We start from the raw sequence: 14324 nt of genomic DNA on the forward strand, positions 1-14324 counted from the left end.
CAGGCAAGAATTCAGCTGAACCTTCTTAACTTCCTTGCAGCGGTATCAGCAAGAAGAGGCATTCGCAAAGGCATTTGCGAGCAGAGTTTCCCCCCTCCAAACCTGGATGACAGATTTTGCTCTTTTATAGTCATTGTCTGTGTGAATTTAACCACTCTTTACTTTACTATTGCTCCTCAACAGCATTTGAAGCCAGAGGAAATATGTCGCTTCTGCCATGACTTCAAAAGGCATCTTTTTTCTTTAGGGCACAGGCTTTCAAACCTCCAAAACTACAATTTGATAATTTAAACTATTCTATCTAATGTCACACAAATTGATCTCATTGGGACTGATGATGTTTTAATTTTAATGTGCAGAGGAGGGGACAGTGGAAACACTGTGCTACAGCTCTTTGCTGTTTAGTTCATATACTCAAGGCAAGAGCAAAAGAAAAGGAGACAACGCGCCTTGAGCTGTGGCTGGTACAGAGGCCTGGCTGTCCAGCACATCAGCTCCAACTACAGGTTACAGTGTGCCAATACTCACCAGAACTCAGCAAAGCAAATGTCTCAGCAGAGCAGGAAGATGGGAAAGCACTCTGAGTAGACAGCTTGTGACTTTCTCTCCAAACCAAGAGGACATGGCTCTCTGAGGAAGCAGTCTGGAATCTGAACTATGGTGAGGGAAGAAATCATCTTCTACATTTAATTATTCCATGAATACTGGAGGGAGACTGCCAAGAACTTGGATGCATCTTCCTTCCAAAAATCAGATGAGGGAATCCTTTCACAGTTCACTGATGAACAGTCCTGTAAGGAGCAATAAGGAACACAGCATGTTAAACAAGAGGGCAGCTCTGATGTTATGATGTATTTCTGCTTCATTCCCATGGCACAAGGATTTCCTCCTTTGTTAGGACCATTCTTCTTTTCTGTTGGAGAATTTAGGTCCAGGGGAGTAGGAGGAATCAGAATGCCTGGCAAAGGAGAGCGCTGCAGAAGAAAGTGTTTTGATTCCCCAATATGTCCAGAGTTTTCTGGGGTTTAAGTGATGGAGCAGGCCAGCAGCATCACCCCTGTTCAGTTCTTCACGTTCTTTCCTTCCATGAGCTGTGCGTTTTTAATTATAGTTGCAAGCTACTAATGCAGTCAGGACCACTGTCAACAATGTCATAGTCCAGTACCCCAGCCTGATGACTGCTCTGTCACTGCAGCAAGCATCCCTTCCATACTGCCATCCAGGATTGCAAACCTCTCAGTTATTCCCCCACTTCCCTTGGTTTTCAGTCCCTAGGCTTCAGGACCACAAAATCACAGACATGACATCAGCTTTGGTGTTCCATCTCTGATCATAGAATTACAGAATTATAGAATGGCTTAAGCTGGAAGGGACCTTAAACCCATCCAGTTCCTCCCCATGCCATGGGCAGCGTAGCCCCCCACCAGATCAGGCTGCTCAGGGCCCCATCCATTATGGTGCTGAACGCCTCCAGGGATGAGGAACCTGCAACTTCTCTGGGAAACCTGTGCCAGGGCCTCACCACCCTCCCAGTAAAGAATTTCATCCTAAAATCTAGGTGAAACCTATCCTCTAGCTATGCCCTAGTATCTGATCTAATTCTACCCTTTCAGTTTAGAATTGTTACTCCTTGTCCTACCACTACTCTTGCTGACAGTGACTCTCCTCCCTCTGTCCTGTGGCCCCCTTTAGGTACTGGATGGCCACTGTAAGGGCTCCCCAGAGCCTTCTCTCTCTAGGTTAAACAACTACAAATTATTCAAATTATTGATTGGGCAAATATGTGTTTATCAGAGCTTGCTAAAACCATCTTCCTGGCTGAACTTCTGTATGGTATTATGTCTGAAACAGTAATGTGAACAAAGAAAAGCACAGAAAAATTGTTACTGCCTGAACAGTTTCTTGCTTTATAACTGTTTTTTTTTTTAGTGTTTTGTCTTTGGCTTTTTCCAGCATATTATGTACATTTGTTGTTATTTTTCTTTAATATTTGCACTCACTTTTTACTATCATTGACTGCATTTACTTTTCCAATTTGCTCATACAATCTATTTACCTTTTTTTCCCCTCGTTCTTATCTCTCTCTGCATTTGATTTCGTAGTTTATACAATTCATACCAATTAAACATTCTGTTTGCACAAACACCCTGCCTTCCAAGTGAGAGGCTTGGGCATGGAGGATCAAGAGAGCTTTACAATCTGCTGAAGACCCATTGCTTGCCTTGCACAGCTGGATGCTGGCAGGAAGAAGGTGAAGGGGGTAAAATTGACAAGGAATTAAGACTAGACCAAATGAGAGCTAGTGCTGGGTGAAACAGCTACAGAAAGGAGCACTGAGAAAACCCCATCTGCCTACAGAGCCCTGTTTACCTGAAGGGCAATGGCTTGGGCTTTTCCTGCAGAACAGGGCCTTCTTGCTCTCCTGAGCAGCAATACAAGGAAAGTGGGCTATTTCCCCTTGTGTAAGATGATCCAATTCTCCATTTTCTGCAAAATTTAGTGAACAGCAATTATTCTGTTGAAGTGGAGCTGTGGGGCATATGGGGTATCAAGCATTTGCATCTGGCAATCCACCATAGCTTGAAACACAATAAAACAGTGCTTTTTTTGGCTAATGAAGAAATGTCCTTCCCAAGAGGGACCAAATGAAGTTTAGCATCTTATTCACATCTCAGATACAGTCTTTTTTTGCCCATACCTGTGCACTAAATCAATGCACTCTGTGTTATGAAAAATCACTGTGTTCTCATAGACTGCCAGGAGGACTGATGGCCTTCCTACTCCAAGTGACTTAGGAAGAAAGCTGGAGCTGCCAGGAACAGTTGGCAAATGAATATGATTGCCTTTTTTTTTGACCGATAAAGGGAGAGTGCGTCCATTCACTGGTGCAAATTGTGATAGGTTTTCATAGAATCCAAAGGCAGGAACCAGGAGATTGAAGAACTGCCCATTGTCAGAGATCAAATTTGAGACCGTCTGAGGAGCCTGAATGTGCTCAAGTCCACAGGACCTGCTCAGAAGCATCCAAGAGTCCTGAGTAAACAGATGGATGAAGTTCCCAAGTCACTATCCATCATATTAGAGAAGTCATGGCAGTCTACCGAAGTTTCCTCTAACTGGAAGAGGGGAAGCATGATCTGCCATTTTTAAAAAGGGAAAAAAATGAAGACCTGAGAAACTACAGGCCAGTCAGTCTCATCTCTGTGACTGGTAAGATTATGGAGCAGATCCTCCTTAGTAGTGACTGGTGACAGCCAACATGGCTTCACTAATGGCAAATCGTGCCTGTCAAATTTGGTGGCCTTCTACAGTGAGGTTACAGCATTGGTGGATTAGGGAAAAAAAACTGGCATCATCTATCTGGACATGGGCAAAACATCTGATACTGTCCCACACAACATTCTTGTCTCTAAAAGGGAGAGAGATAGATTTGATAGATGAAACAGTCAGTGGATGAGAAATTTGCTAGATGGTCACATTTAAAGAGTTAAAATCTCTGTGTTCAAATGGAGACTGGTGGCAAATGGTGTTCTTTGGTGCTCGGTATTGGAACTACTATTATTTAATGTCTTTGTTCTTGTGAGACCCATCTGGAGTAATGCATCCAGATCTGGATTCCCCAGCACAGCAGGGACATGGATCTGTCCAGAGTATACCCACGAAGATGATTAGCGGGCTGGAGCCCTCCTATGAAGACAGACTGGGAGAGATGGATATGTTCAGCCTGGAGAACAGAAGGCTGTGGGGAGGCCTCATAATGACCTTCCAGCACATCAAGTGGAAAGGCGGAGAGAGATTTTTTATCAGGTGTTGTAGTGATAAGACAAGAGGTACTCATTTTAAACTAAAAGGAGGTATATTTGGGCCAGATATTAGGAAGAAATTCTTTGCTGTGATGGCAGTGAGGCCCTGGCATGGACTGCCCAGAGAAGCTGTAGATGACCCACCCCTGGAGGCACTGAAGGTCAGGTTGGATGGGGCCCTGGGCAGCCTGATCTGGTGGAAGTTGTCCCTGTCAGGCAATTGGAACTGCATGATTTTTAAGTTCCCTTCCAAACCATTCTATGATGCTGTGATTCTAAGATTTTTTTCATATTATTTCCAGAGTTTGATCTAGAGAAGTCTCCCAGACCCCCATGCATGAAAGCCTTGTATCCCCAAGTAGTTTTCTAATGAGAAGCATTCACTGATCCAAACACTGTAGGTCACGACAGAAACACACAAATCAGAGATAACTCTTATCCTTCTTCATGACAGTTCTCGCTGATCCAAGAGCTCGTTTTACCCCCACTGTTTAGTGTATAGTGCAAGACTAAAGTAGTTTCACAGATGTTTCTATTTGTCTAAAAGAATCTCCAGCAACCTACCTGGAAATACTCAGGGTAAAAGTAAGTCCTAGCAACTTCTCCTAACAAAGGAACAGTATGATACATTTTGGGGAAGGCAAAACAAAACTGTAACCTTATTTAGCATTTATATCAGTTGTGTCTGCATGGACACAGTGAAGTAAGGTCTTGAAAATCGTCTTGACAGTTTTGTAAACAAATAAAATATAAGATCTTATCCTATGTATAATTTTATCTGTTCAGGTAATAGATTTATTGTGCTAATACCAAACACGACTTTAAAAAATTGTGATTGCTTGTAATCTAGCCAGTCTTGATTGTATCAACATTTTGCTGTGAGACAAAAATGTGACTCTGAAAAATATCCTGATCTTGTGCAATCTTCAGCTTACATGGGAGAGATGTTATCAAGATGTATCCAAACATTGCTTACAAGTCAAGGAAAAATAATAGAGAGAGATCTGTATGGCAACAATAAACGGTGTTTGTCTTCTTCAAGGGATTGACTCTAGTCCACTTACTGCTACAGACTGCTTTGTAAGTTAAAAAAAAATACCTGGCTTGAGATTGTGCTCTCTGCTTTGACGGAAAACGACAAAATACACAATTAAGCTGCCTGCTTTTCTCCTGATGTATTTCGGTGCCTCTTCATGCCAAAACAATGTAATTCATATTAACTTAAATTTCCAGCAATCTGCAGATAGATTCCTCTATACTGAACACTGTTGTAACTCCCCTCAGCTTCAGAACAGTGACTCAGTTTAATTTGGTAACTCTGCAAATTTCTTCTACAGATTAGAAAAAATCTCAGAAGAGAGTGATAGTGGAGTATTTATGACTAGAAAGGTTTAATAGCTTCATGGGAAAAAAAAGTTTTTAAAATGTGACAAATACTGGTAGATATTTGAAAATCGAATAATAAAATCACAGAATCATAGAATCATAGGATGGTTTGGTTTGGTTTGGTTTGGAAGGGAACTTAAAGCCCCATCCAGCCTGACCATGGGCCCCTCCAGGGATGGGACACCCACGTCTCTCAGTGTAGCCAGTGCTGGGGGAGCCCCCACTCACTGAGTAAAGAATTTCCTTCTAACACCTAATCTAAATCTCTCCTCTTTTAGTTAAAAATCATTCTCCCTTATCACTACCAGACCACATGAAAACTCTGTCTCCATCTTTTTTATAAGCTCCCTTTTTGTTCTGGAAGGCCACAATGAGGTCTCCCTGGAGCTGCCCCTTCTCCAGGCTGAACAAGCCCACCTCCCTCAGCCTTTCTCCATCGGAAAGGTGCTCAGCCCTCTGATCACCCTTATGGCCTCCCCTGGGCTTGCTCCAACAGCTCTGCATCTTTCTTGTGCTGGGGACCCCACACTTGGTTGCAGTACTCCAGACAGGGCTCCATGAGGGCAGAGCAGAGGGGGTCAGTCCCTTCCCTCAGCCTACTAACTATGTTTGTCTTGATGAAGCCCAGGATAAAATTGCCTCTCTGGCACACTCCAGATCTTTTTTTCATTTTTCACTCATAAGTAACCCTAAAGTCCTTTTCCGTTTGGCTGCTCTCTATCCATTCATCTCCGAGTCTGTATCTGTGCTTGGAATTGCCTTGAATCAGGTGCAGAACCTTGCACTTGGCTCTGCTGAATTTAATGAGATTTGCATGGACCCACCTCTCAAGCCTGTCCAGGCCCTTCTGAGTAGCATCTCTTCTTTCTGAATTACTAGTTGCTCCACTTTACAAATTTGCCGAGGATACACTCACACCTACTGTTGATGGCTCTGACAAAAATAGTGGCCCAGTATCAACTACTGAGGAGTACCACACATCGCTTGTCTCCACCTGGACATCAAGCTGTTGACTCTGCATGGCAGACGGTGCCCAGCCATGGCTTTCCCTTGGTGGCTTGTCCTGGAGGCCTGCTCATTAGCCTGGTGGGCAGAGGGTCAATGCTGCTGTTCCACCACCTGTTCTCCTCTCTTGTAGAGTAACTCATCACACAGCTGTGAATGACAGAAACGGTTTGCTCATGGCTCTGGGTCATCATAAGGGATACTTGCTTGTCCTAAAAGGAAATGTCCCTGAGATTGCCTCAAAGCAGGCATGGCTTTGAGGCTAGACCACAACCATGGCATCTGCAGGAAGAAATCCCACTGCAAGCACTTCATATACCTGAGCACAAAACAGGAGCTGTAGCAGTGCAAGTTTTGGTCACCTGGCCAACAGGTAAGTGGTGGAGTCTTGGATACATTTTATTCTTTGAAAAACAGATGACAGACTATTTTAAAAGCTTTTAAGAGAAGAAGCCCTGGATTGCTTTATTGTATGTTGAACACTTGATACTATAAACCAACGCAAACATATTTGCCACAAAGACATAGGCCTGTAGCTGATACACTGATTACTACTGGTAGTACTCTTCAGTAAATGATCATTACAAGTCAAATGGCTTTTAGGATTTGCTGTCTTTATAGATGTACATGAAACATATATTTGGGATTTTTAATCGAATATGTTACCAGATGAACCATTTTGCAGTTGTTCAGTACAATAATGGAAAGAAGAGTTTGTGATTAGATTTCTACTCTTCTGCCTTTATTCTTTACACACTTCCTATTGATTCAACTAATGCATCCATCAGGGAAATAAAAATGTTAGGCTTTATTTAATTAAACCAAATTACTTTAGTGACTTTTACATACATTTGCTTACTTTTCCCCTTTTGGGAGTCCTGGTAACTTGTGTTGAGCTTTGCATTTTATTTGTAACCAAAAATATAAGAGCAGGAGTCTGAGCTGCAGTGGTGCGACAACTATCGGACAGCCCAAATCAAAAAGCAATAAGTGAATGTCCTTTGGAGCAGCATTTAGCTTTAGAAAAGAATCAGAATAATAACAAATCTAATATTATTTGACTTTAACCTTTGTTGCCTCGTGCTTGATCTACAAACCCTCTTGTGCACTCAGAATGGCAAAGCAAGTTCCAACTACAAAAAGTTCTCAGCTGGAGACCACTAATATGTAAGTATCTAAAGGCAAATACCTACAGAATATAACTGCCAGTAACAGTGCCATTTGAGTGAGCATATCATACTCAATCTGCAGGGCTGGAAACAGGATTTCGGAATGTGTATTTCAGAAGACCAGCGCTTGAGCTTTGTTAAAGTAATATAACATATAATAATATAATACAATGCAATGCAATGCAATGCAATGCAATGCAATGCAATGCAATGCAATACAATACAATACAATACAATACAATACAATATAATAATTATGAAATTATTTGGTACACTTTTCAACTCTAGTTATTGCAGATTTGTTAGCTATTATGTGAAATGTACTTGCTGCAATGCACAAGTCTCTATGCAACAATGTGGTTATAAAATAGGTGAACATAAGTGTAAAACCTCCATATTCCTTAATTATCCCCTTTCTGACACGGTATCGGCATGCCTGTGTCATACACTTGCCTGGAATTGATAGCAATTTCTTCACTACATTGTAGAGTTTTTATGACACTTTTTACTTACAATATGTATTTTCTCATCTGAGATAAACCTCCATGACTGCTGTCTAAATTAGTGTTTTATTTCTCCTGTCAATCTTTCAAACTATGCAACAAGGAGAAGGCTCTTCTTCCTGAGGAGTTTGTTACAGAATTTGATTTGAAACACAGTTTCTGGGGCAGCTGTGGGGGGAAGTCTCAAATAGTCTAATAGGAGAATATCTTCTCATTTCTGCTCATTTTTTTTCCGTAGCAGCTCATAACGGGTACGCTCATCTGTTATTCAGGAAAACAGTAATCGCATTAAGCACTGATTTGTTTTCATTCAGAATATATCTGTAAATATCTATATGAGCACAGGGAGAAAATTTTACAAGGAGTCATCAGACAGCAGCTTGACTATCCTGAGATCACAGAAGGCTCTGCTCGATTACAGTGGGCTTTTCTTCCTTGCATATTGGCTCATATTGGTTATTACACAGAATTCCTCAAACAAATTATTTTCCTAGCTATTTACTACATTAAATAAAATTGAAAAAACAGGCTAGGACTTAAAGAATACAGATTAATTTATCCTATCACACAATATATACTACTTGTGGTTACTTCTAAGTTTCAGTAACTCAGATAATTAAAGAAAAAACAGTAACAGAGGCTTTAATGACTAAAATATATTCTGACAAAATGTCCCCAATTTGCACTACAAGAACAAGAAGAGTTTTCCCACTATCTTAAGAAAAAGCAATAGGTGTAGTGCCGTCGGCTGGAAATGCATGTGCTTTCCAGAATGATAAATGCTATTAATGCTCCTCATGAGTGAGAGCCTTTTCCTTCTGCCCGGACACCTCTTAAGACTGTCTTAATTGTGGGCACATGTATCAGCGGGCTGCAGGTGAGTGGGACAGGGCAGGATAGCCACAGGAAAGGGGTTCTGTACACTGCACTGGGAGTGTGCCAGCTCCACAGCTAACCCAAACAGACCACACTCCCGATTAGGCAGAGCTCGCTAATGGAAAACCTTTTGATTCATTCAGTATTCAGGGTGGGCAGCTGTATAACAATTTGTTTCACAACAAAAAGTTGACAGAACAAATCCAAAACAACTCTGTGTGCATGTTTACATGGGAAACTATTGGCATTAGCAGTGCATTTGAAGGTGTGCTTTAAGTCCCTTATGCTTTTTGTAACATTTTCAAATTCATTGCTGTCTTCAAGATGACAGGAAATTCAGGTCTGCCTTCCTCCTGGGGGATCTTTATTCACAGACAAGTCAAAAACCCTTGACAAAAGGCAACCAAGGGAACTTGCTGACCTTTTAGCTGCCTGTCTAACATCAGAGCAAGTATTGCTTCCTGATAAAATGAGAAATTCAATTTAAGGGGAAATGTAGCAGGTACTTGAGTAGAGTCTCATTTTATTTTACTTCTTGGGCTGTCTCTCAAACTGAAAACAAATGTAAATAAACAGAACTGCATCCTTCATTCTCCAGTTACAAGATCTCACAATGCACACAAGGGTAACATTATTCTTGCATCGTTGTCCATCCCTCTGTCTGCTGATTTTTATCTCCTCAAAATAAAATTGTTATTTAGAGGTCCTATACCCTTATAGCATTCCGGTATTTTTCGTCATTAATTTTAGGAGGAAAGGTCCGTTTCCTATTGAAAACCTGTTAGCACTACTTCAACTCTGTGAAAATTAGGTGAGTCCCTAATTGTGATAACTTCCACTGCATATTGCGTAATGGCAGTATGCGTAAAATTTGCTGGGGTAGGGGGGATTCCAGATTGGTGACACAATGTATTCAAGAGTCTTTCAGCTTGAACACTTTTTTCATCTATGTCACTCACCCTTCATAAACTACCTGCTCAAAATATGATGAGAGAGAAAGCCTTGAAACAGAAACTTGGAAAAACTTGGCCAAGCAATACACCAGGGACTGGAGCATCTCTCCTGTGAGCAGGGGCTGAGAGAGCTGGGACAGTTCACCTGGAGAAGTGGGGGGCCAGAGGGATCTCATCAATGTGTACAAATACCCAAAGGGAGGCTGCAGGAAGGACAAGAGGCAGTGGGCACCAAGGGGAGCACAGGATGTTCCCTCTGAACACCAGGCAGCACTTCTGTGCTGTGCGGGTGACTGAGCCCTGGCACAGGCTCCCCAGAGGCTGCGGGGTCTCCTCCTTGTGGAGGTGTTCAGACGCTGCCTGGATGTGGTGCTGGGCACCCTGCTCTGGGATGGACGCAGAGCTCCCTGCTAACCACAGCCATGCTATGGTTCTTTGATGCATACAAGATGTTCAAAGGGTTCTTCAAAGGAGAAGAGTTTGGAGTTTTATTTATATGAAGGAAACGTGAACTGTGAGTATTCCCAGTTTTGAGAAAAAACAGAGATGACATTAAAGACTCTTGCATTAGTATATTATCATTTGCAAATATTGCTCTGATATACTGCCAGGCTTTTTTTTTTTTTTTTTTACTTTAATTTGCCAACAAGTAAAAATATTTCATATGTAAAGGTACTTTATTTACTTTGGAGTTTACATAAGTATGCATTCTCTGGTACTTTTAGAAACAAATGCACCAGTCTAACAGTGAGTTACAGTCTGTTATGACAAGTGACACCTGAGTGTAGAAATCCATAAATATAAATCTGATATTACAGCTTTAATCATCTGCCTTAACTTGTACGCATGCATTTATTGTACATCTTTGGCCTTATGAGGTAAAAATTCCTAAGCTGCTCAGCACAAGCAGATTCAGATGCTGTATCTCTGAAGTTTATTCTTATCCTGAATGTATAGAGGCAAATGCAGAAAGGCAGATCAGGTGTATTCCTGGACTTACAAAACCATACACATTGTAGTATCTTTTGGTTATTTGTTATTTACCATTCATATTTTTGTTGTACTTGGTACTTTTGGGAACAGAATCTCTCCAGCTCAATCAAGTAATGTCATACAAGTGACCCCTGGAGTTTGTTGTAGCTTCAGTTTGCTACAAAAGTAGATAAAATATGCTTGGTAACTCACCACATCCCTCCAAGCGATCTGTAAGATTTATGTCTAACAAGCAGAGAAAAACAGATTCCTGTTTCCTGCATTAAATATAAGTAGAAATAAATAAAAGTCTTGAGAACAACTTGCTTTCTTAATGACCCTTGATGGTTACACAGCAAAGTATTCAAGCACATGGGAAACATCGTCTGGCTTTGGAGCACAATTATCTGTCACAGTAAGCTGCTAAAATTGCTTGGCACCATGCAAGTCAGCCAGGCAGCAGGTAGAGCACTGCTGGGACCAATCCCAACAGGCAGATCACGTGAAACCAACTGTTTTGGACATTAAGGAGAGTTTATTTCAACAGCTGTGCGCTGTTCTATGTAACTTGGTCTAAGCTGAGCCCATTTAATATATTAGCAGAGCTTCAACCAATTAACTCTGCTCATTCATGACTACTGGTAAGGCAAGGAAAGAGCAGAGTTAGTAGAACTTTTGCCTAGGTAGAGCAATTTTTTCATTGAATCACTGAATCACAGAAAGCCCATCCAGTTCCAATCCCCATACCGTGGGCAGGCTGCCACCCACCAGATCAGGCTGCCCAGGGCCCACCCAACCTGGCCTTGAGCACCTTCAGGGACGGGGCACCCACAGTTTCTCTGGTCAGCAGTGCCAGTGCCTCATCACCCTCTGGGTAAAAACTGTAATCTAAATCTTCCCTCTTTTAGTTTAAAACTATTCCCCCCTTATCCTATCACTATTAAAACATGAAAAAAATTGTTCTTCCTCCTGTTTATAAGATCCCTTTAAGTAATGGAAGGCTGCAATAATGTCACCTTGGAGTCTTCTCTTCTCCAGTCTGAACCAGCCCAGCTCCGTCAGACCTTCTTCACAGGAGAGGTGCAGTGAGCATCTTCATGGCCTTCCTCTGGGCCCATTCCAACAGCTCTGCATCCTTCTGGTTTTGGCAGCCCCAGGACTGGACACAGTACTGCAGTTGGGCCTCATGAGCAGAGGGGGACAGTCCCCTCTCTGCCATGCTGCCACCCCCCTGTTGATGCAGCCCAGGATACAGCTGGCCATCTGTAGGCATCCCTCCCTTCTGCTGTGTCAACTGCACCGCTCAGCTTGGTGTCATCCATGAGCTACCTGAGGGTACACTCGATCCCACTGCCTGGGTTGCTGAGGAGCACCAGTCCCTAGATGGAACTCTGGGGACAACCGCCTGCAGCAGTCTCCTTTACCCCGTGTTCTGCTGCTGCTCTATATTGAGGAATCTCACTGCAATTGAAAAGAAAGCACAGTCCAGATACATTTTTCTTCAGCTGAGAAATAATATTTATGACTTTCGTAAAGGTAAATGTGGCAGCAGAAGCAACCATCCCTGAGTTGTCAAAAACAAGAAAGCTGAAGTCACTAATCTTCACTTGAATTCTCTCCCAAAGCAAATCTGCTGTTAGAGTGAATGCGGATGCATGAGTCCCAGAAATGCTCTTCTTGTGACACCATCAGCAACATTAAGACTATTAGGAGCTATCTTGCCTTCATTCATATCCATGGTAACAAACTTCACCATCAGCTCTGCAATGCTGATTTCTAGTTCTTCTGGCTGAGCTGTGAAGATAATTTCTTAGTAGTGTTTTTGGTCTACATTTACTACCTTCCCTGTTTCAGCAGTGAGAAACAAAGTGCTCACTGAAGGCGCCACACAGGAAGCATGAAAAATGCAAGGAATTTTGAAGAAAGAGCTGGAAATGTAGAACTGTCTTATCTCTCCTGAGCTTTCTAAAGATCCTGGTAAATGCTGCAGGGATACCACAGGAGTGGCATTTCAGATTGACACCACAGAGCTCTCTAGTATGCCTCCTAATTGTTACATATAACTGTGTAGAGCCAACATTTTTCCATATGTCATCACCTTTAATCTTGGATTACTCATGACTGACAACTAGAATTTGATGATTGAAACACAGTCTGCACGCTCCATCAAAGTATCAAAAGGCTTCTAGATGGAAAAGAAAACACGCTTCCCTAAGTAATACTGCATGTCCTACGTTGCTTCAGCCATGTGTGTACTGAATGTAATGAGTGTCAATATGCAATAAATGTATTCAGCCTTCTGATGATCTACAAAAGACATACAATGATCGGATCCTACCAGCTGTTTCATATTCAGTCCACACATCCTGCTAGAAGTGGTGGCCACCCTTTCACAATGACCTTAGATTCTATGTGGACAAAGACAAGGCAAAACAGTTTGTCATCACTGAGTCAGCTCTCTTTCAAGGGCAAGCTTGCACCCTCAATTTTGCGTTTACTAAAACAACCCATTTTTTGCACTGCAGTAAGGCATCTTCCACAAACACCTATGTTCTGGTTGGGTCTGTCAGTGCATGTAAACTTCAGCAGTTTTGTGTATGCAGAACAGAGATTAACTGGTGAAATTGTGGAACGTTTTATCAAACTCAGTCTGCCAAACCTGCTGCTGTGGATTGCCACTTGTTCCTAGAAACCAAGCTTCTGAAACATTCAGAGAAATTAGCTTCTCAAGATATCCAGCTGGAAACAGAAACACAGAAGTAATTAGGTTTTGTGATGCCTCATCAAGATTTTTCCACTTCTGCTCTCTGATTTGGATGAAACTTTGTTGCTACAGAATGTTCTAACAGTTCAAGTTGCTCTAAATGTGGAACTTCTGATGTCTGTCTACCTATCAGTTTCCTTCCATGTAATATCTTCCTTGAGAAGCACAGGCCAAGGTTAGCAGCACAGAATCCCACCACAGGTTTTGGGACACTTAGATGATTGTTTCCTTGATGCTCATTGGAGTTTCACTTGGGCTAAAAAAAGGAGGTCATCTTGATTAAATAAACATCTCTTCTATTTGAATTCTATTTGCACTACCATAGGGCTGCAGTACATTAGGACTTTGTGAAGACTAAAGTAGTGTCGTTTAAAAAACAAAAAATGAAAGATTATTGCATGTAGCAGAACTACTTTTTTTTTAAGGCAGAAGTACTTGTCATACTTTGATGGATTCATATGTGCAGATTGTTCTTTCAAGTGCTCAACACCAAGATTTTAGCTAAGCAGCATATATTCTCCCATAATGTTATCTTAAGCTGTCTGTGATTACACTGTTTATGGCAGTTCCATTGGAAATTCTGGAAGAAATTCTTCCACAAGGGTGAGCTGAAGGATTCTATTTAAAGCTATAGAGACTGCAGCTCCTGCAGTCTTTCTGAGTCACAAATCACTGACATGGGAATCGCTCAGTGGCTATTGAAAAGAGAGAATTTTGTATTCTATGGAGGTGCAACAAGTCCCAGCATCACCAGTGTTCTGTGAAGAAGAAATGTTGCTCCACAAAATGAAGTGAAGGGAAGGAGAAAGGGAAGGGAAAAAGGAAGGAGAAAGGGAAGGGAAAAAGGAAGGAGAAAGGAAAGGGGAAGGGGAAGGGGAAGGGGAAGGGGAAGG

The sequence above is a fragment of the Numida meleagris genome, chromosome Z (genome assembly GCF_002078875.1).
Source record: "Numida meleagris isolate 19003 breed g44 Domestic line chromosome Z, NumMel1.0, whole genome shotgun sequence".
Taxonomy (NCBI): Eukaryota; Metazoa; Chordata; class Aves; order Galliformes; family Numididae; genus Numida; species Numida meleagris.